Below are 22,941 nucleotides of genomic sequence, written 5' to 3' on the forward strand. Positions count from 1 at the left end.
AAGTGCTCTGAAATACTTGCCGCTAAGACAAACACTGAACCAGCAGACATCATATTTAAAAATGAAGCCTCTTTATTCAATTTCCTCCTACAGGTTCATCTATAGATGTTAATTATAAACAAATAACAGAGAGGAGTAGCCGTGAAGGCTACAGGTGACTGAAGCTGACAGTTGGTGTGCAGGTCTGTTTAATTACGATCTCCCACACACAGTAACAGAAATATAATTAACTATAACTAGCTAGATGCTTTTTAAAGATGACAGGAGACCCAGTGTTTTTTCCGTTGCAGGAGCGCCATGTTAAAATATATTTCATTTGTTTTGTCTGCATATATCTTAATCCCCAGACACTTTATTAATAATATCTATTATGACCTGATACGATGGGTAACATTATATAAGAAGAGATAGTTCACATTATATTATATACTGGATGTCTGCCATTTTGATTAATTTGACAATCAATTACACATTTTTCCTTATTTTATCTGTTGTATCGAAAAATTATTTTGTCCTTAAAATATTGGAAAATATAAAAACAACAAGAAATCGTCTTGTTGTTTCGTTTAAGACCTGAAAGTCTCCAGTTGAAAAGTAAAAGATGCTTGCAAATGGTTACATGTAATGACTGCAATCAGTTTTTAGCATTTTTGCTTTCACAATAAGTCACATGGTTGAGCAATTATAGATTTTCTGTTGACTTACTAAACCAATCATTCACACATTGAGTCAGCTCTCGTAAAATATGATAAATGAATATGAGGTGACTTTCAAATGCAGAAATATACTATGATAACATATGCTGTCTCTGGTCCAAAGCTCCATGGGTGTGTTGTTTCTAATCTCCTACTATGGTGATTATATGTTAATGAAATGACCCCAGCATGCAGTGCGGCACAATGATTGGAAAGTGGCCAAATTTTGAAAAACAGACAAACTATGCATGTGCACTGTTCATTAAGGCTGTGTAAAGTCACTTCTCTCGGAGACTGTTGTTTGAAAGCAGAGTGCTAATATTATTTCTAGCTTAAAAAGCCGACTGCACGGTTCAACAGTTGATGAAGCAGAGTCAGGCAGTTTGAAACACGATTTCAACATGAATTATTCACTGTCCTGTCTGCTTTACAAAGCCCTTGGACATGACATTCATAGGAATTTCTGCTGCTAAGTTAATATTTCAAGGGTGAGTAACTAGCAAGCTTTTCACCTTGCAACACTAAAGACAAAACAGCTAGTGTGTGTATTCAAAAAATACATTTCTCCGTCTTTTGTGTTATTTTATCAAGCTGGAGGCTGAAGAATCTGCAGCTCGAACACGGCAGGAAGGACAGCATTCATAACATATTTACAGCAGCTGCATTCCCGACAATCAGCGTAATTAGTTCCACTGTACTCCAATGTGAAGACCACTTCAAAAGAAATTATTAAAACCATTCATCAGAGGTTGGGGCCTCAAATCCCACAGATGTATAAGCACACACATATTCCTGCATACATGCACGTTCATATCACACAGCAGACACACACACACTCATCAAGGATTGCGGCAGTTGTCGTTCGCAATTACAGCTCAGAGGTAGAGCAAGCTTTGTTCCAAATGTCAGGAATTTTATTGTGAGCAGTCACCGTCAGACCTGCTCTCTCTCCCGAGGACCCTCACAGCATTTCACTTGATTAGATTCAATTTTGGAGAGAGAGCCGCAGGGCATTAATAACTGTACAGAGGCGGTGTGAAGTATGCATGTCAGTGTGTGTGCGTTAGTGCGTGTGATGTATATTGAGTGTATGTACACTTAAAACAAATCGTTTTGTTCTCACAGCCCGACCTTTCCAAATAAAGGGCGTCTTTATCTTTAAGTCAGCTTTCTAATTGGTCGGGGCTGTGCCTGCGGCGCTGGAGAGCTGGAAGACACTGTGAGAAGACTGAGGACATTATGAAACTGGTTTCTGTCTCTCAGGAGATATGTTCTCAGTCAGTCAGTCAGTCAGTCCTGGTGCAGCGTGTTGATCAAACAGCTGCGGTGTGGCAGATTATTTTCAGAACACGCTGTAAAGCTCCTGACCTCATAAACTACAATAGTGTCAGGGGCATAACGGCTGGAGGACAGCTGACATTATAAACAGTCAGAGCAGCACTCAATAACTTCCAATACAATACAACATTTAGTCACCTGGTAAAGTGTATAGTACCATAGTAATAATATATAGTAATGTTCTGTACAAACTTTCACTAAATCAATTGAATTCTGCAGCCTTGAAGTCTGAAAAAACAATATATTGCAGATTGCACACATTACACGTGTATCACAGAGAGTGAAGAAAGTATCCAATGTTTTTGGAGTTTGACTTGTGATAAGATTTGAAAATAAGTATCTTTCCGCTCCTGCAGCTTCGATTTGACCCGTTTAAATAATAAATCCATGTTTTGAGTCCCCTAACGTTGTATAAGTGCTCTACCAAATTGCCTTGATTTGTTGTGTATTTAATTCCAAGAGTAAATTACAATGATCGTAATACAAAGCAGAAAATACAAATAGATGCAAATAAATATAAGAACTAAAGCATCAACATAACGACAAACAATCAGAGCTATAAAGGTGGATTTCCGCTGTGAAACGATGATAGATATCTCCCAATATACTGCATCGTAAACTGGTGCTTACTTTAGAGCCGTAAATAGAAATGATTGTCTGACTAACCGCAAATCAAAAGGAGAACAGACATCTAAAAGACCTTCATTAGTTTGTTATGTCTTGTTGTTCTGGCCTATTCTTGTACATGTTATTGTTGTTGCTGCCGTTAGTGTGTCTTTTTATTACTCTTAGTTAATTGGAGCTCTGCCAATCAAGGACTTATGTAATTAAAAAATCAATGCACAGACAGTTATTCAAAAGCAACAAAAGCAGGAGGGGCCTTAGCATACGTCTGGTCTTATATAGGAGCCTAACAGCAGAACGTTGTGCACGCTGTAGAGACTTCAAGGACAACCGGGTTACTCGAGTAGAAAGTGCATTACTCAAATGTCACCGGGATGTCTTCCAATGACAGCTTCTCTTACAAACATTTCTGAGATTAAAGAAGCATGCCTGAACCAGTTTTGTAATATGTAAATGTGCAGTAACATTGAAAGCCTTGCATTATCAGGAACAGGCTTTTCATGACTGTAGAGCAATAGACAAGAAATTATTAAACTGCTTGTGCAACGGGTCAGAAATAATGAATTAAATGGATGTTTCTACTTTAAGAGGACGGTCTGCTAAACTCATTTGTGGAATACCATTGAAATCCCATCAGTAACACAGATGTTTAAAACGCTTTCCGTCTTTATTTCTTAGGAACACACCAGTGTTTCAGGAATTGTTTTGACCAAAGGTGGCATTTAAGGATCTACGGAGAATCAATAAAGCATGTTACTGTTGTGGATTTGCCGGATTATGCTTTGTTGTGAATCATGGCCCCGGGGATAAGACAGACGCCACACAAATGAAAGGGAACGAGACAAAAAAGAAAGCCATATCTGCTGATTGTCTGCAGACAAAAGCATTCAAACATCTGTCACTCAGGTGCAGCAATTATTCTTCCAGCACCTCTTTAATAAACGATATACACAGAGATGGAGAGCAAAGCACTAACAGAGAACAAAATGAGGAGCTTTTGTTTTTATATGCCTTTGTTTTTCTTTAAATAGCGAGAAATAAAACAACTGTACAGCACAGAAAAAGTCAAAGACCATACAGCTACATCTGATTTGACTGAGTCCTCAGGCAGCCATTGTTTTCTGCTTGCAACAGTACAGCAACTTTCAAGCTGCTAACAACACATTTAGTAATGTGCATTACATGGCATTACTTCTTTGATTTGCTTAGGACAAAAAGAACAATTGATGAGAGAACTTTCTAATGCAAAACACGATGAACTGAAAGCAGCTTTTCTTTGGTAACATCTGGCTCTGCTTCCTGTCTGTCTTCCTTTAAAATTACTCATAAACCAGATGCTTTCAGCAACCGACTGCTCTTTCTCAGACATCCTGGACTCTGATATTCCCTAGAACATGTTATTTCATTTCCAATCAGACAAATAACTCGCAATAAGATTTTTTAGTTTCAAGTTGATTTTCTTGCTGCGCTGGCATGAAATAAAGCAAATGCTGAAAAAACTAATTGATTGAAAAAAATGAGCTTTTCTTGCTTTCAATTAAAACTATCGTTGCATTTTGGTTAGGCAAAACAGGAAATGAAATTGGCATTTTACACTTCCTTAATAAAAACGATTCTTCAGTTAATTGTCAAAATAACCACCAGAATAGCTCTGACTGAAGCAATTATAAGATCATTTATAAGTATTAACAAGAACTTGCGAGTGTGTGTTTTTGTAGTTGTCAAGACCAGGGAATCCAGAGTTAATGTGTTACAACATGCAAAAATAACAACACAGTCCTTTGGAAAACTCCCAAAATATTGCACAACTCCAGAGTATCAACATGAATGCGGCAGGCTGGTAAAGTCATTATAGCCTCAGCAGCTGTCATGAGACACTCTGCACAGTAAAATAGAGGTCTCAATTTACTCCAACGTAGTAAAAGTAACATGCTGTAATATACGTGTACAATATATGGTTCATAAATATGACAAAATTATATTTAACAACCAAAGATAGATTTGATATTCCAGTGAGCCGACTGCGGAAAAGCTCTTAGTACAAAGAGAAGAGGGAAGCCTGCAATATGAAAGTTAAAGCTCTGGCACTGTGTTATATCAGAAGGAATTAAATACATTTGGAGTAATTACACCAAAGGAGAAATGTCTGATCTCTTCCATAACTAGCATGATAAACGACTCGTCATAATCAAAATCTCAGAAATGCCGCATACGACACGAAACTCATTAGCTGTGTTGAAGCAGCTGCTCCGCTGGATGAATATTGCAATGTTAGATGAAACATCATTGACATCATTACATTTCAAACCCAAAATAAAAAGGGGCTATCTTCTGCTGTATCTCTGAGATTCTCCATTTCTTTTATTAGAGACTTTCTGCAAGCGGCTTTTACAAGTTGAGATCAGAACTAGTTGTGATACGAGGGGCTGCTGACAGTTTAAAGCAGATCCGTGCCGGCTAATTAAAAACAAAATGTGACTCATGTAAACCGTGTCATTTACATTCAACCAAGCTTAGAAATATTCACACTGCCCACAAGCTCTGACAAGTTCTCTCAGGCAAGTATGCTCATTTCTCTTGTCGCAGACTGGCAGGAAAATAGCTGAAAACCATAACTCTCATGCTCGCTATCACCCGCTGTACTTCTTAAATCACTCACTCGCCTCAAATTTGCTGTTGTCAACATTTCCACATTATCTGCTCGGCCAAGGAATTGACTGGATCCTCCTGCTGCTTTTGTGGACTTGGCGAGAAAGGGCAAGGCACTTAAACCAGCGCCAATAATGTCACTTTCATATTTGATAGGTTAAGTAAGTGTAAAGGCTTTAAAAAAACATACATTGGAGGAGAACAAACGAGGGATAAAGTGAGAGGACACGGTTCTTGTTTGGTATTCTCCGTCCATCCTGCAGGCTCTGTATTGATCTGAGAGGCTGTTTCCATGTAGCCTCTTCTCATAATATATAACACATCTCTGATTCATCCGCCCTCTCCCTCTCGCACTTGTCACTGAGGGGACATGACACTGAGACGGGGCCTTATAGGCAGCAGCAGGCGCCCGATCTGGCTATCAGTTCATGTTATTGAAACCTGACCAAATAAAGAGGGAACAGCATCTGTCGACGACACCGAATGAAAATGATGCGTAGTGAGGGCGTCAGATTTTAACAAGCAACAAACTTGTGTTTCATACAAAGAGAGAAATAAATGAATTGAAGTGATTCATCGCTTGTCCAATCTGTGAATGACTACTGTATCTTGGATAACACAAAATGTGCTAGAACATTTCCCTAACTGCAAGCTAGTCCGTGCTGTAAACACAATCCCATTAATCATGCGGAGGATGCAGCATAAATATATCGCTGGAGTTAAACAAAGCCGAGTGATCACACGATGTGTCAATTACACTCACTTTGTTTTGCTCAGAGGGAGAATAATTGAAATATTGAAATGTTTTTTTACTAGATCTGCGTTGGATAACATGTTGTTTTTAAATAGCTTAACGGGGCCGTCCGCATCACACAACACATCAGTCACAGACTCGCCTTTATCCTGCTCATCATACCAGCTGCAGGCTGTGCTCTCACACACACACACACACACACACACACACACACACACACACACACACACACACACACACACACACACACACACACACACAAAGGGATAATCCAACTAATATGTATCTTAAGGATCAAAGGAGCAACATAGCTGAGGTCAATATCACCATAATATAATGATTTCCCCTTGGGATCAATTAAATCGTATTAATAAGCATTTTACCTATATCGATATATCATGGCATGGCAAATCAATAGAATTAATACAATTGTTGACCAAGACGTAGTAATCAATGTTTTCTTACATTAGCTGTGGATTATCAACCGACCCATCAGCTCCATAGCATCTCTTTTAGCATCGTTCAGCGTTTCGTTTTGGATTAAGCAGCCACAACCGCGCGATTTTGGATCACTTTGAGCTCCATTTAGTGTCATTTTGAGTAGAACAATGCAATATATACACGACACGTTCAGCACCAAATGGCACACAGACAAAGCTAGCAACTATCTGTGTAACATAATAGAACATTTAGCAGCTGAAGAGCTAGATATTTTCCTCAGCATTAGGTGGAGACTAGAACAGAACCAGAGGGTCGTGGCAGAAACAAGACTCCACATGCTGCAGGATGTGTGGTGGTCTAATGGATAGTGAGGTGGGCTGAAGATCGAAGGTTGTGAGTTCAAATCCCGCCTGGAACACCACCACTAGTGGCACTTAGCCCTTAGTTACTATAGGGAGAATGTCCCTGTAATTGGTCATTGTAAGCTGCTTTGGATAAAAGCCTCAGCTGAACAGTTATAATAGATTTCAATAATAAGCAGCCAGAGTGCATAAAGTATAAACTCTCCATGTAATCTGGAAAGCACAGTCATCCACTTATTTCTATTTCTAAACTCAGTATATACCAAATATTAATACATTTTAACACACAACTCTAAAAATCTTGGCTGTCTTGAGTCTGGTGTTTATTTTATTGAGAAAGAATCTGTTTAAGTGACAAACAAGGAGCGAAAGAATGGGACATTAAATATAGTCATGTTATCAATCAATCAATCAATCAATCAATCAATGTTTATTTATATAGCCGTATATCACAAATGTTACATTTGTCTCAGTGGTCTTCACATTTTGTAGAGAATATCAGTATGACAATACGACACCCTCTGTCCTTAGACCCTCACATCGTACAAGGAAAAACTTCCAGAGAAAAAAAACACAGTTTAAGGGGAACATGGGAGAAACCTCAGGGAGAGCAACAGAGGAGGGATCCCTCTCCCAGGACGGACAGACGTGCAATAGATGCCGTGTGTAAATTGAAGAGATAATACAAGCATAGGTAGACCAAATGTTTGGAAATGCTTGTGTCTATAATAAGAAGATGAATCCACGAGGATGTCAATGTTGTGGCAGAATTGTGACCAAACTGAAATGAGTGAAGTGGTTTGTGCTGCAGGACTGGCTTAAGAAGTTTCTCTGAAGGTAAATCAATTGTCATGAATTCAAGGATAGCATCTGCTTCGCTCAGTGACGGATTCATTTTCTATATTGGATATTAACAAGAGTCTCAGTTATCAGATACAATGGGTGGAGTACGTCTTCAAGAAAGATCTGGCTTCTACATTCACATGTCTGTGTGCTCATTTTTCTAAGATAATCATATTCCCTGCAAAAGGGCACTAACACCCAGAGGAAATGTTCTATTGAAACCGTACAGAGGGCAGAGAAACACTCACTGAGAGTAATACATAGAAAGAGAGAGAACGAGAGATCTCCATGCATGCTGGCTCCTGTTCTTAATTATAGTAAAGCGTTAAAGTGCCTCATTCATTTCGGCAGGGTGGGGCATTGGCCTGTGACAAAGAAGGGGAAAAAAAGAAACATTTATATAATTTTCACCTCAATTTATTCAAGTGTGCGGCGCAGGGAGTGGGGACACACAGCGACAGTGTGTGTAGAAAAACAAGCTCATAAGGCGCACACACACACACACACACAAAATATTTTACACACACACACAAAATATTTTACACACACACACACACACACACACACACACACACACACACACACACACACACAAAATATTTTACTTCCCTCAGCTTGATTCCATCCCAGATGTTCTTGCGGTTGACAGAAGGGGGGGAAAGACAAAAAAAAATGGCCGTACCACATTTGAAAAAAACACCCATATTAAATGTTTTCAGTTAAACAGGGAGAGAGGAAATATGAATATGTACATAGTTTACTGCGAACACATTTACCAGCACATTGCTCACTTGCAACATTCAATTGCTCTATTTTTTTTTTAATTGTTTTATGTCTTGTATATATTTGGGTTGAATGCCTTGGAATTTAGTTTTTCATTGCCATAACTACACTGTAGCTACTGTGCATATGACAATGAAAACTTTGAATCTAGAAGATGAAGAGAGAAAAAGAGGATAGAAGAGGAAGAGGAAGAGGAGAGAATAAGAAGAGGAAGAGAAGAGGAAGAGACAACACGAGCACTTTTCCTCCGTTTGATTTATGTGATTCTATTACATTAAACATTCTTTCCCCTGAGCAGGCTCAGCTCCCTAGCAACCATCGCTCGCAGCCCTAATGTGTCTGGCACGCGGCCAGGGAAAGCTGCCTGCTTTATTGATTGCCAGATTGAAAAGTTTGCATTTAATAGGTTCTGTAATACATGAAGGAATTATTCAGAGCGGCTCCTTGTCAAAAACCTAAATTGGTTCTTTTGACTATCAAAAAACAACAGGGTCCCTGGTTTAAAAAAAAAAAAAAAAGGGCTATCAGAAAAGCTCCAAAGGGCTTCTCTCTGAAATCATGAGGAGTTGTAAATGTGATTATTACGAGGTTAGAGGCCCGTAAGACGAGGGAGACAAGTTAGTGCCGTGTTGATCCCCTTTTGTGTAGTGATGGATTGGCCCTAAACACTGTTTGCTGTCTGGTCCCCGGCTGCATCCTGACTAATGAAAGACTACTGCTGGGTTTGGGGGGGTCAATCCACTTATGGCGCAGTCAATTCTGAGAGTAAAAACAAGCTGCACTGCAAGAACCAGAAATGTGCAAATACCACAGGGAGCAAATGTAATCAACTATCTTTGGTTGCAGAGATGCAGCTGGCTTTCGGACTTCACAAACAAAGAGAAGCCCTCTCCGTGTCTCTTTCCTCTCATCAAACAAGCTTTAAAGCCTTTACACCCAGGTGATGATACTCTATCCGCTATGACGGCCACTCTCATTGGTCACGCAGCTCTGTCCGACACAAACTCAATTGAGCAGCTGTGATCAGAGATCTCAGAGGTTGTCACCGGCGGAGAGAAAAAGGGGGCAACACGGAGAGTTTCTTCAGCTCAGCCTGTAGGAGACAGCATTTCCAAAACCACACATACCCTCCTCCTGCAGGATGACATGTTTGGCTTTAAATGCATCTTTAATGGCAAAGCAAGTTTCCATTTGAGAGAGTTCTGCAGGAAGGTTGGAGCAAAGGAGGGAAAGGAAAGAAACATATCTTATCAGGAGATTGGGAATTGGGTCAGGAGAGGAATTACATGCCATTCTAGATCAAAGTTGCCGTGTGTGTTTCCTCAAAAGAAGGGCCGCTCATTATCAACTCAGATGTATTTCTTAGGGTGTGTACTGTGCAAAAGGCAACATGATTAAATATGTTTTTCTGTAAAAGAATTAAGCTGAAGGGGGGGGGGGAGAATACAAGAGGTTAGGCGTGTTTCCCAATGGTAATACCATAATGAGAAATAGAAGAGGGGGGGGTGTTTGTTGGCGATGTTTGGGGGGGGTTGTCATTCAGCATGGCTCCATTGTGAATTCCTGTCATTATATAAGAACCTCTCTTTCTCCCTCTCCCTCTCTCTCTATCATCAGATCTGTACGGAGGAGGAAGGCTTTAAATAAACAGCCCGCGGAGTGAAGCCAACTGGAACCCTTTTCAATAATTACATCCAGCACAATACTCAATTTACATTGCATTTATTTAGCTTGAGGACCTGACAATGTGGCGGAGAAAAGAGTGACATTAGCGGCGGATGATAACAGCTAGAGCGGTACGATCCCCCAAAGGGAGACGTTTTAGTCTGTGGCTGAGACTTTACCGATAGTAATATGTCATTAAAAACCAGCGCCATCTGTTCCGATTTGTCTTTTACGTGCTGTCATTGATATAAAACGTACTGGAGATACAAATCCCTCAAAAATGCTAACTGTATGATTTCCTCTGCTCACTTAGTTTTGATTACACATTCTAACAGCGCCACAAAAGAGAGAACAACGACCACTAACAATGGTTTTCTCTCCACAACCCTTAAGGATCTCCGTTTGAAGTTCTCCAGTGTAATCCTGCACAAACTGTTTTTACAAGACTGCTGTGTTATTCATGTCACACACACACACACACACACACACACACACACACACACACACACACACACACACACACACACACACACACACACACACACACACACACAAAATCTGGCTAAACAAGCAGCTCGGCTTTAAACTTATTCATTCCAGATTAAAGAACACGACCTCTGATGTGGAAAACCTCCGCTTCACCAACAGAGCTGTAATCAGTGTATGCAGACAGTGTTTGGAGCTGCGTGTCTCACATTGCACAGGAAAGATAAGAAACTTCAATGGAGAATATCTCCACGCTCCGATAACAAGTGTATGTTTACTGGACACTTAGTGATCCATTATTTCTCTCTGTAATATTGCAATAAATACCAATATGAGGTGAAAATGACAGTGGAAAATATTTTAGTTTTGATTACTTTGTGAAACCATCCATGGACTGGTATGTATTTTGTATACTGTATAATAACAGAGTGAGAGGAGACATGTAATGACAACATCAAGTACAGGTATTTTATGGCAAAGGCTTCTGTTGTCTTAAAATGTGCCAGTCATAGTGATGAGGCTATAAAAAAAAAATAAAAAAAATAAAAAGCACCTGGGTTTAATTTGTTCTGAATAAAAACTGAAACATCAGGTTAGTTTACTGTATAGTTATCCAGCTTTGTCTCCGTTTACTCATCTATTGTTTCGCACCTTTATAAAGGTTGCAACATAGTGATTAGGTGACTCGGCCTTTGTTAACTTTAGATATCGCGCTCTGACGCATCGAATGAAACAACAACTTTCCCTGAGTTATGGCTGAGAGGAGGAAAAAACTGGCTGAATGCTTCTCATTTTGCCAAGTGCTCCTCAGGCCAGTACATAACAAGGAAATGGACTGACAGGTTGAGAAAGAGGACTGAGAGGCATCAATGATCTATTGTTTGTGGCCAAGGCTCTCCTTCCAACTCTTCTGGCAGTCAGTATATAAAAGAAACCAAAATATATTACACCATCTGCACGGAAATATACAAACACAAATGACGTCATTTGTGTTCCTTTGGCTTAATAAAAGCATTAAGAGCAGTTATGTACTCGAGCAAGTATGTGTGAGCGTACACTAACACACACACCAAAGGTCTGGAATCTATCAAAGCCCCCATTGCAATTACCTTTCAATGCTGGAAAAATGCATTACCTCTGTGCTGTGAAATGAACCCTATGTTGTTCCTACAGGGCTAGAAGTCTATCCTCCACACTGAGCAGTACAGAATATTCCCTGCAGCTTGGCTATGTGACCCTCTTGCGTCAGTATTTACAGATTATGACGGATATTAAGTGGATGTTGAGAAAGCTGATCTGCAATCAGCACTGTGAGTTTTTTCTTTTTACCTTGACACAGGTGTACTGAAAGTGTTTTTCCAACACGGTAATTCTAAGAGTTAAATGGGTATTTAATGTGAGAGCGCATTTGTTCACACACTCTCACACGCAGTGGAATTCAAGTTATTATTACCAATGTGCACACATCGAGCTTATTAAATCACGTAGCCACAGAACTGAAAGAGACAGAGCTGTGACTCAAGTTCTCAGAGGTAGAAATGGATCTTTTACACTTGAATTAAATTGGAAACTCACAATAAAAACAACAGAAAATGTAACTCTTTTGTCATCCGGATCAAATATATGAAATATATATACAGTCTCCAGTTGTTCAAGGTAGTGAAATAATCTGATCCATAGTTCCTTTGTCAGAAACACTTAAACTCATGCTGTTCAAATTCAGTGAAGAGAGAAGCATTCAGATCGTTTATATAAGCGAAAGTGTCACTCAAGTAAAAGCACAAAGGTATTATTAGAAAGGTGTACTTACAATTAGAAGTACCAAAACGCCTACTCAGTAATCAATGGCATACTTCGAATACATTAATGGATTATGGTTAATACCACATGAGAGAATGAGCAGCATTGTACTGTTGTAGGTGGTTGAAGTGGAGCTAATTGTAACCTTTTATACACTGCTGGGTAGTTTATTCTGCAAGAATGCATTAAACTGTATCTTTTTAGTTACAGATTGGTCAATTAAATCTATATCTGTAAAGTAAATAGCAACTATAATTCATAAATAGAAGCAGTAGAGAAGAAGAATCAAGTAGCATAAAATACAAATACATAAGTATCTGCTCCCTGATCTCACGGCGAACTGTAAGTGGCTACTGCCTGAGATCGAATGCTGTGGTTTTATTAAATGTGCCAACGGCTAGGACTGTCTTAGGGAAGATATTGTACTGGAATAGCTCAGTATGAACTGGAGATGGCTTTGATTTTGAAATGAACTGCAGCTGTAAATCTGACGCTGCCCCAAGTCATGAAGACACACTCAAGATTACAAAAGAATATTCTGATATTGGGCAAAGTGCACCCCCAGTGGTGAAGCACGTCCTATCAGTTTGGATAATGTTTGCTTTTCCATCGGTAAATCTGGAAAAAATAAAAAAGGAAAAGATGAGCCTTGTTTGTAACTTATTCATTTTAAAATATGTTGATATCTGCTTCATGTTCTCTCTCTAAAGGAAGGAAAAGATGAAAACAGATCCAAAACAATCATCCTTGAGCGAAGAAACGATCTAACAGAGCCCTGACAAAAACAATCAAAGAGAAAATGAACCATGGCTTATGACAGTAAGACAGAAGATCATTACAGACATAGAAATACACTTCTACACATTTTTTATGTTGCAACATTTTTATGTCAACATGTTTCCTGTTTATCGTAGAAGCAAAAAAAATTAAAGGAAAAGGCTGCGCTTAACAAAATGAGGGGAACTATTGAAGAGCACGTACGTCGTTCAAAGGACGTCATGTTGCTCAGGCCTAAAGACGCCATGATGAAACAGCTGAGAGACTTGATGGTTTGTCACATTTATATTTCGTTCACACAGAATAATCTTCACTTAAACATGTTTGGGCTGCACATATCAATGTTTATCCATGACTTTTGGTCATCATTTACATAATGGATTTTGTATTAATTCAAGTGAATTCAACTAGGAACACTGCAACACAAACATAACATGTCCGCAAATGTCCGTGATAATGTGATAAATATTTCAATGCTGATTTAGTCGGATATCCCGGGGAACTGGAGAGCACGATGCAAGAAATCAATCATGCCTGTCACTTGAGAACATATGGTGTTCCCAGTCCATCCAGGTAAAAGGAAACAAATCACAGAAATACTTTACATTTGATCGTAATAAAAAGTTGATACATTTCCTTAGTGGTACTTAAATGAATCCACTTGTTTGAAACAACATGTTTTTTCAGATGTAAGTAAGAGCTTGGGGAAGGTAACGAACACTACAATGCACTGATAGGAACTACCGTAAGCCCAGATGTGATGCTGCAACTCTTCGGTAAAATCATTAAACAAAATGTAAAATATACATATTGTCTGGATTTAATGACTTGTTTTCCTGTACTAACAGTGTTTTTATTACAGTAGTGGTTAACCACGTCAAGCAGCTGCATGATGTGCACAGGTAGGTTTTTGTGAAACTGTTGATCCAATCTGTTAACAAGTGTGTGGTTATTATATATTAATTTTCACAACATCGCCTTCTCTCTCTGCTGGACGTTTCAGGGTTGATCCGTGGAGACCAACAGCAGATGCCTGTTAACATAGCCGAGGATAAGGACAATGAGGCCTCTGGATTGGGGTCTCAACTGGGTTTAAGTTCTTATCTCTGTTGACTTTGAGTGTATCTAATGTAAGCATAATGTGGTGCCCCATTTAAAAAACATCCCTATTAAAAAATCAGTTTGGTAAAAGCTTAGGTTTTACAGCCATAAAGGAATATTTCCATGTCACTAGCGACCTCCACATCACCCCTCCTTGCTTTTGTGCGCATTCAGCATTTTAGGTTCTGCTAGAAGCTTCATAAACGTAGTTTTTAATCCAGTTTTCAGAACACTTTTTACTAACACTTTAAATCTTGGTCTTTTTCCAGCTAAACAGTCTTTTACCCTAGCCTCAGGCAACAGGAGTTCTTNACAAGTTTACATAAAATTGAACAGATATTCATAAACAGTTATCTCACTTCGTTTTGTATAGTTACCCACTTTATATATGAACATATGTTTGATGGTATATATTAAAAAAGTAAAAATTGTCCATTGAATGATGGAAAACAATATACAGTTTATAAATATATACAGACACACACATATATGCATGCATATATATATATATACTGTGACCTTTTTACCTGTACTGGACTATGGTGATCTGATCTATATGAATGCACCTGCCCATTACCTGATCAAGTTAGATGCCACCTATCACATTGCACTGAGATTTGTGACAAACTGTAAAGTATTAACCCATCACTGTACCCTGTATGCAAGGGCAGGTTTGCCTTCACTAACTGTACGGAGGCTCAGTTACTGGTACATTTTTATATATAAAGCCATATTAGGGAAACTTCCATCCTACATCTGCTCCCTGATCTCACGGCGAATTGTAAGTGGCTACTGCCTGAGATCGAATGCTGTGGTTTTATTAAATGTGCCAACTGCTAGGACTGTCTTAGGGAAGATAGCTTTTAGATGCGCAGCTCCTCTGTCTTGGAACAGTCTGCAAAAGGAATGGAAGCTGAGCAATTTAGTTCCACTAAATGTTTTTAAAGCAAGGATAGATGCTATCCAATCGGAAACTGTTGGAACCTGTAAATGTTACTAGCTATGTAAACTGTAGTCGCTGTAAATATGCTGTATGATGTCCTTTTTGTTTTTCTGTTATGTTTATATGTATTCATGTGGAACCTACTTGCAGCAGGCCACCCTTGAAAAAGAGATCAATGATCTCAATGGGATTCACCTGCATAAATGAAGGTTTGAAATGAAATAAGTGCACCTCCAAAATCTGCACTTTAGTAGAGACATTGTTTTTGTTTAATTCCAACACATCATACTCATTTCCACATTCAATTCATTCCCTTTGTGTGTTTCCTTAAAGGGGGTTTCCCTTCCCTGTAGTTATATTGATTTATTGCATGTTAATGATCTGCGAAGGCTACAATTCCAAAGTTCCCTCCAGAGGGAATTTCCCCCTGCCTGAAACGCACAGATTGTATTCCTTTTTTTACATCCGTAACATAGTGACATCATTATCGAACCACTTCTATTGGCTAGCGCTCCAACACATTTGACGTGATATGCTAAGCCGGGATAGGACAACTTTAAGAGGTTGACCAAGTACAACAGAACCCGGCCAGCTGACCAATCAGAGCAGACTGGGCTCTGGTTTCAGACAGAGGGTGAAAAGAGGTGCTGCAGCACAGACAGTATGAGAAAAATAGTGACCTTTTTGAACTTTAAAGCATGGAGACATGTCACAAAATAGAAATACGAACCAGAAAATGACCATAATAAGGTCCCTTTAATGTTGATTTACGCACAACAAGGCATACACAAGCGGATAGTTGTATGCATTCATAAAGCAGATGGACTGGCACCCTCATGAAATATGCAGAGTTATTAATTGTAAAATCTGTGATGTGTAGAGCAGCACGGATTCATACATATCTTTCTAACTGAAGGACGAATGTCAACACAACATATCAAGGAGACATAGGCAGTTCTGCACTGATATAATACTGTTGCAGTTATACTTGAAATAAGCAGCATTTTTGAAAAAGAAGAGTTTAGAAATCTTCCCAGGACAAGGTTGCTGGTGGGGTAACACTTATGAGTCAGAGTGTAACTGGAACAGGCAGGCAATTTGTTTTCAGGAAAGCAACACACAATAAAACTTCCTGATTTACGGGATTTTAAACCTTTTCATTAAAAAAAATTGAAATACAAATAAATCTAGAAGGAAATGTGGCTTAGAAGCAGGCGAGATAATGTATTATGAATTGCTTTATTCTGGTTTTTTTAAGAGGGGATGGCAGAAGTAACATCAATAGCATCTCTGTTGTTCCAGACCTGACTAATGGAGAGAAGAGAGACACAACTGTTGTTTCAGACCTGGCTAATGGAGAGACGGAGCTCTTCATTTCCTCTGAGGCCGTTCTCATTGTTTAACCATCAACCAGCCTTCAGCTCCCCTCCCTCGCGAAAGTCAGAAAACACATTATGTGATATTCTAGAAATAAAATAACACAAATTATTAATGAATATAGCCATCCAAAGAAGCTGAATGTGATTATGTTGCGAACCATAACAGGATATGTCTCGGGTGTATGGTGGTCTCTCTCTCTCTCTCTCTCTCTCCGTCTCTCACAGGGCGTCTTTCTCTCTCTTTCTCCCATTCAAATTCGAGGCATGCTCAAACATCTAATAGATTTTTCCACCCCGGCACACAATTTACTGCTTACAGATTTAGAATTCTCTGGCTTCCGGCCAGTCAGAAGTGAATTAATGATATGAGCACATCAGCGAGGAAAAACAGCTTGTGATTCTCTCTCCTACAGGTCTGAGCATAATGAAGAAGATACTGCCATAAAACCTCCTAACACTACCAGGAGGAAGAAGAAAAAATACCAGGGAAGAAAGGAAAGAGGGGGAGGGAGGTGAGATAGGAACATAATCAATATGAACACTCCATTAAATTACTTCAAAAGGGGAATTTTGGACAGTTTTTGAAATTAGTTCTGCTTAAAAAAGCAGAAGGGGAAGAGAATATGTCTGAGGGGCGGAAAGGAAACACGTGCAAACGATACAATCTGCCACCTATTCTGAGTGGAGGAGTACAGTGTGGCGTGTTTTACAAAAGCATTCTTTCTAAGTCGGAGTCACAACATACCATTACTCTTGTAACGCCACGACACTTTCTCTTTATCTCTTCCAAGAAACCTCTTTACTCCAGCCCACGTTGCAGTCGAAACATAAAACATTTTCATGTGTGATAGTGACTCAAAATCCCAAATATTGTTCTGCATTGTCACCAAGACAAATCAACCATGAGAAGAAGGCATCCGTCTGTTTCCTTATCACCAGCTCCTGCCCGCATAAACATTCAGAGACGCTCTGAACAGTCTGTGAAAAGGGACAGAATCTACCCTCTACATCAAATTGAAATGTTCTGACTGAAATATTGTCGGGATATCAACTCGGGTATATGTGCCAAGTCTGGCATACAGATCAGACGTTGCATCAGAGGGAAATACAGCGGTTCAATCCACCAGCAGGCGAGGCTGTAAAGAATCTTGAAATGCGGCGATATCGCTTAGTGCCTCACCGGCCTGCTCCTTCCAGCTCAATCATTTATTTACCTCTGATCATATAAAGCAGATATATATAGTAATGTATTAAGTGTCTCAATTCCAGACATCACCGTATGTCTAGACTTCTCTGACTGTGTTCATGCTGTTAAATCAACACAATTCAAGTGTTAAGACCTTCTTAAAGGCTTATTTTTCAGTGTGTTGGTGTTGTTGTTTTGTCCGACATCGCAATGCACCAAGAATTTAAAGGGGCCCTATTCTGCGCATTTTCAGTTTCATATGTGTGCCTCTTTAATGTTCAATACGAGGGCCAAGTCTGCTCTGATTGGTTAGCTGACCGGCTCTGTTGTGATTGGACAACCGCTTAGAGATGTCCCGCCTCTTAGCATCACGTACAATATGTTGGAGCGCTAGCCAATAGAAGAGCAAGTGTAAGGTAGTGATGTCCATATGTAACGGAAGTAACAGACCACAGGAAAGGGAAAGAAGCATAATAGGGCCTCTTTAAGAAACTGCTCTAAGCTGGCTCTTGAAATCAATGACAGTGAAATAAAAAGTTATACACAACTGTACAAAACTACTACTTGTACTATACAAAGTAAAATCATACAACTATGTGGGTGTATATAATAAGTAAGCACTATGTGAATAGCTTATAATGCAATTTTGCAGCTCAGTTGGTCGAGAAGGTCAGCCATTTATCGAAGGGTTGGCGTCCTTGAGCAAGATGCAGCAACTCAGACTGCTCCGGATGTATGTGAGGGCAAAGGAATATAATTATCGTTGGACAAAATAATTGAATGTACCTAAACTATGCAACATGCAGACTAAAGGCCAGTAAATGTAGATGGCAGGAGGGAAATGCCTTTCAACGCGAGTGCATTTGATGGATATATTAAATGGAAATGTAATTAAAAGCAAACCATTTGCAGCTTTTCATTCGGCAAAGAGATGCCTTTCCCTCCATAATAAAAATAAAAACTGACCTTCATTACCATCACTAACTGAATATGTCTAGCTCACATCGCTTCCAATATCTTATAAATATTGCGCCCTTGACTTAAGTTTGTGATTCACTGAATACATTTGTTTGGTGAATTTAGAGAAACATTTTTAAAAGGTGCTGCTGTGAAAATATTATGTTAAAAGTCAAGTTGAGGTCTGGCTGCTTTTCTAGCGCACTGTGTACAGATATATTTTTTCTAGGGATGTTTTCTCAGACCGCAGTGATCCTCGCAGCGCTGAGGGAGGAAGAGGCCACTGATGATAGTACAGGTGAGGGCAGGAGTCAGGAACACCATCTATGTGTCTTAAATGCAGGAGTCACAAGCTTCGACCTTGTATAGTCCTCGACATCCTCACAAATCAGCTCACTGTGAAGGCTTGAGTTGAAGAAAGACAAGAGCTGTTTTTGAGAGCAAGAGCAATCTTTTTATTTTTTATCATTTTCCTTCTACAGTTTCTCCCGGCGTAAAAGCCAACAAAGTGTATCAGCAGATACAGCTCTACAACGCCCGTCTTCGTAGTATACGACTAGAAACCAATTTCATCGGGTAGCAGTGAAAAGAAAAAAAAAAGAATCAGGCCAGTTCTCTGGGGAGAGATTGAGGGGCAGAATGTAAACTTCCCTGGCAAGCCATCCCTGGTGGCTTGAACAGTAAAAAGAAGCTCACTCAAACCCAAGATAAACTGAGCGGACAGTTTGCATTACCTGATTAATTGAATCACATTAAGGATTATGTAATGACTGCAAAATACAATACACCACTCTTCATGCACTCGTAGAAATATGCCATTAGAGTCCTCTGGGCCTGAAATACTGCACGTAGGAAGCTTCAGTGTGTGATCAAGAGCAGGTCACAAGAAGAGTGACTTATATTTTATTCTAAGCTACTGTGGTTCCTTGAAAAAACTATTCTTAAAAAAGGAGAAATTCCATATTTTAAAGGATGAAGACTGTAAACAGACAGCTAGCGTCGCTCCGTGGCAGCAGCACAGTGATAACAGGAGGAAGAAGTGACTCAGCTCAGCCAGGAAATAATCCACCACATTTTTGTAGGGATTAAACAAACAGGATATAACATGTTAATTTGTGAGCTTTTAATTTGATAGTAGTACAAAGCCCAGATAGCTTGCTTCCGGACTCAAAGGTAAGCTAAGCTAACTAGCAGCATCATGCTTGCAGCACAGACATGAAAGTGGTCTTTCTTCTAGAGGACAGATTGATTCTTTGTTTCTTTAAAAAAAAAATGCAGTTTTAAAAGGGAACATTGCTTCATTCACGAGGCCCTCTCACAAAACACTGCATTTCAAAGCCTGGCGTGAGCTGGAATTTGAATTATGATAGCAATCATCTCTCTGCCTCACAGGTTTTAGAGCCACAGCTGTCGAAGCTGCAGGACAGCAGCAAAGGTCACTTGTTTCTCTAATTAATTACTTCACTTTGTGCGGGCATCTTTGGTTTCACTCTTTCTGCATCTATGAGGACAGTACAGAGCTTTGTTCACTTATTAGACCATACATAAAAGATCAAAAACAATATAATTATCATTCTGCCATTTCAGACCCACTTGTCTGGTAGTATTTTTCATATGTTGCCTGTGAGACACAAATGCATAACAGTGCACTTAATTCACATTGGCAGCGTGCCAGGAAAAGTTAGGATACGCTCTTGGAAGAAAAAAAAGAGCTGTTTCCCACAATAACAATGGCACACTTTATTGCTCTTTAGCTCACAATGGTTTTTCTGTGCAGCTTGTGGTATCGCTGCAGTATCCTGTTATGGGGAACAATCCAACTCCTCTGACATAGGCACAGATCAGCCGGAGAATAACAATCAGTAATACCTCATTCAAGTAAAACAACGAGCAGCTACTTTATTCTATTTATGAATAAAAATCCCTTCCAAAAAAGTGGAGCATATATAGCTGCATCATAAAAAAGTAATGTTGTCAATGAGCCAATATTACACAGGATTAGTCATTCAGCTAGGCTTTAGGGTGCTTTTATATCTGATCTGCTGCAGCTGTGGCATGAATATTTCATTCTGGTAGTACGCAGCATTGCAGTGGCATATTTCATATTTCTATGCAAACCCTTGCTCAGGGTAACGTGCATTTGCCTTGATGAATAAGTGATCTCTCTCACTCCTTTCCAAGTCTCTGTTCCGCTCATATTGTTGGACTATCAACAAAGGCCACACGCCAAAGACGTGAACAAACAAACAAATGCATAAGTGAAAGCACCCCACTGATTGTCTGGGTGTAGCATGTGCGTGTGTGTCTGCATGTGCGAGTGTGTGTGTGTGCTGTATGTGTACTGTGTGTGTGTGTGTGTGTGTGTGTGTGTGTGTCTCTGGTGCCCTGCCAGAGTCTGAGCTCGTTCTGCTGAGTGGGCAGATTCTCTGGCTGAGTGTCCCATCGGAGTGACAAGTGCATTTAGAAACAGCCTGATGGAGTCATTAACGGCAGCGCTTCTCATTAGCCACACACACACACACACACACACACACACACACACACACACACACACACACACACACACACACACACACACACACACACACACACACACACACTAACAATAGCGTCATCGTTAGGTTATTACACAGACAACAGATAAATCTATAAAATGTTGACGATGCAGCACATTTAATATGGAACATAATATCATTTAAGAAGCAGGCTGACACTTTTATTTATGAAAGCAAGCAATCACCCCCACACACACAAGCAAAATCAAACTGTATTGATTACTGGAATAACAACAAAGCATCCATTATTGATCCCCTTGTCCTTTTTGCGTATGAGATTCGAGCAATATCGAGTAATCAAGGGCGTTACAGCATCGCACAGACACAAGAGCCTCTCTTCCTGGAAGACCCCGAGCAGAAAAACTGCACAAGACTCTTCAATAAATCACAATTTTCTTCTGAGAAAAAAGGATCATGTTGTTACGGCTAAAGCAGTTTCACTTCCACAAAAGGCTTCAAGCATTCAATGATTATTATAAATACATTAATAGGGGATTATAAAGCTAAATTTCTGGCTCACCAGGATGAATTCTTACAACCTGACAAGACATGATGGTATTTTTAGCATGTTTGCTAAGCTATATTATCCAATTATAATCAGCATTAGACATGACATCACAGCCATGTGTGTGAGAGGCAAATAACAGGGAAACGGCTTCAAAGGGAACATTATGTTCTTTCTGATTATTAGAGTCAAATGCCAGAGTTTCCTATTTGAATCCGATGACTCATCCACCGAGACATCCAGCTTTATGTTGGGCCTGATTCATAGGTAATGCTGCCGTGAGACCCAGCGTAAGAATCAAACAGTCTCCGACTCCTAATGGCACCGTATACATGATGAATATGCCAGACAGCCATTTAAACACAAACAGCAATGATCCTCAAAGCTCCTGAGATACACAGCCAATTATGATCTGATCTGATGGATAAGCCGGTGTCAGAGGTGCCCGTTTGATGTGGCTCAATTATTTAGAGACAGTACCAGCTGAATTATGTGATTTTTTTCTGCTGTCTTTGTTGTTGTTGCACCCGGAAAAAAAGAGAGCTGTTAAACTGTGGGTTGGTAATGCGTTTGCAAAACACGCTGCCATTACCTCTATGCTGCGTATAATAGTGTGATTCTCAGCTCATTATATCGGGAGGATTTCCAACTACACACTGATGAATTACTCTAGTGAAGACAACACTTGTTAAATCAGTTGACATTTCCTCTACTCTGCTGTTTGTGTTTGTGTCCTGTCTCCACCATAAATCAGCTTATGTTTATTGTCCCTTGGTTGATTTAACAAGTGTTGTCTTCACTAGAGTAATTCATCAGTGTGTAGTTGGAAATCCTCCCGATATAATGAGCTGAGAATCACACTATTATACGCAGCATNACCGGCAAGAGAGAAAGCCTTTGAGCTCCATACTGTTTCAGAGATAATCCTTGATAATCCATGATATGGCGTTTCATCACGGCAGTATTTAGTTTAGACAGTAGCTGCCGAGTCCCGCATGAGCTCAACCCCCTCCTTTTTTATTTTTTTATCAATTTTTTATAATTTTTTAAGCTTTATACCCCAAATCAGCCCTTTTGAAACGGGAAGTGAAATGGAGG

The 22,941-nt window shown here is 39.6% G+C and overlaps 2 protein-coding genes and 2 long non-coding RNA genes across 4 annotated transcripts in view; 3 read left to right on the forward strand and 1 right to left on the reverse strand.

Moving 5' to 3' along the window:
* ptpn9a (protein tyrosine phosphatase non-receptor type 9a) overlaps nt 1–22,941 on the forward strand; it is a 411,924-nt gene that overhangs the window by 259,804 nt on the left and 129,179 nt on the right. The window lies entirely within an intron of this gene.
* Nucleotides 1–22,941, reverse strand: part of arid5b (AT-rich interaction domain 5B) — a 95,983-nt gene that overhangs the window by 44,994 nt on the left and 28,048 nt on the right. The gene's annotated exons all lie outside the window — the stretch shown is intronic.
* Nucleotides 13,202–13,788, forward strand: LOC104965016 (uncharacterized). The gene is made up of 3 exons (XR_800496.1): nt 13,202–13,259; nt 13,355–13,489; nt 13,703–13,788. It is a non-coding gene; the product is annotated as an uncharacterized lncRNA (long non-coding RNA).
* LOC104965015 (uncharacterized) lies at nt 13,794–14,623 on the forward strand. The gene is made up of 3 exons (XR_800495.1): nt 13,794–13,993; nt 14,080–14,119; nt 14,221–14,623. It is a non-coding gene; the product is annotated as an uncharacterized lncRNA (long non-coding RNA).

This window comes from Notothenia coriiceps, unplaced genomic scaffold (assembly GCF_000735185.1).
Source record: "Notothenia coriiceps isolate Sejong01 unplaced genomic scaffold, NC01 NC01_scaffold00037244, whole genome shotgun sequence".
NCBI lineage: Eukaryota > Metazoa > Chordata > Actinopteri > Perciformes > Nototheniidae > Notothenia > Notothenia coriiceps.